The following is a 1,336-nucleotide window of genomic DNA, read 5'->3' as shown; positions in this document are numbered from 1 at the left end:
TGTGTGAGAAACTTTCTGCCGAATTTTGTATATTTATTTGGCCCACATTGCCTATCATAGGTGGGCGTGGCGTGGGCTCGTTGCTATGATAAGGCAACAAGACGAGACTGTGCAAAAGTTTTTCAATTTTGTTACAACTTTGCTTCGTCTCCCACTCCTGCTCCTGCTCCTGGCTGGGGTATCCTTGATGTAGGTGTAGCTGCGGACCGAGTTGTGCAAACATTTGTAGTTTACTTTCAGTTGGCAGGCTCGTAAAATCTGTCCGTTTCGTTTCGGAATTGTGCCTGAACTGTGACCGTTTTGTATCTGGCTCGTAATTCAGGACCCTGCCCCCACCATTTGGCTTACAACCAGCCCATTTTGGCCCACTTTTCGGCTCGCTGGCTGTGCAAGCAAAGGCCTCTTTTTTGGCAGTGAGCCGCAATTGAATTAGAAAATTATCCCAAAAGTTATACGGGCTTAAATGATAGCATAGTAACGGGGTTTTCTCCTCGAGGTACTCTGGTAATAGCGTAGAAAATTACATTTTTATTTTACGCTTAGATTGCATGCCAGCAAAATAATGTTGCCCCGTTGGATTTGCTTTAGTCAACCTTTAGGGAACAAGACAAAGAAAAATACAATAAACATATTTGATGGTACAAAAAGATTTCCCATACCGGGAATTGAACCCGGGCCTTCCGGGTGAGAGCCGGATATCCTAACCACTAGACAATATGGGACTTGGTGCATGGACTGGTTAATTTTCCACTTAAGCTTGGATAAGCTTGGCAAACTTGAAATAGTTATTAAATTTGGCAACAAACTGGAGATTACGTTTTCGCATCTATTTTTAGTTGCTCTGAAAGCGATTTTATAATATAAATAAAAAAAAATATGTTTGGCGATATCATCTTAATTTATTTAATTTTTAATTAGATGGAAAAGTTATAAACTGTGTATGTGTTGACAATATTACCCATAGGCTAAGATAATACCACATTTCTCCACTAGCCGGGAGTTCGAACCCGGAACCTCGTTTTTCAGATGCTTTAAAGACTGGGTTATTTAGACAATCCATCTTCTGCTAACTTGGCTGACATTTAATTATCAGAAATTTAAAATTCCCAACTTTTTTTTTCTCTCCATCTCTCAATTTCTCACTTTCTCTAATTGTTGGGTATACTGACTGTTGCAGAGTGTCAAATTAACGTTCAACATTTTGCAAAATTAATTAAAAGGCAACATTCAGCACTCGAATTCGTTATGCATTTAGTTGCAATTTGCAGCTGTGAATAAAACACATAATCATCAATTATTCGCACAATTACCGCAAGCAAATAAATATTGTTAATTT

At 38.7% G+C, this 1,336-nt stretch overlaps 1 non-coding gene across 1 annotated transcript; it reads right to left on the bottom strand.

Moving 5' to 3' along the window:
- Positions 1 to 650: 650 nt before the first annotated feature.
- Trnae-cuc lies at positions 651 to 722 on the bottom strand. Its single transcript has one exon. It is a non-coding gene; the product is annotated as a tRNA-Glu (tRNA).
- Positions 723 to 1,336: the final 614 nt, after the last annotated feature.

This window comes from Drosophila novamexicana, unplaced genomic scaffold (genome assembly GCF_003285875.2).
Source record: "Drosophila novamexicana strain 15010-1031.04,08,12 unplaced genomic scaffold, DnovRS2.1 tig00001058-arrow-arrow-pilon, whole genome shotgun sequence".
NCBI lineage: Eukaryota > Metazoa > Arthropoda > Insecta > Diptera > Drosophilidae > Drosophila > Drosophila novamexicana.
The sequence above is the reverse complement of the archived record's forward strand: the minus strand, read 5'-3'. Positions and strand labels throughout refer to the sequence as shown.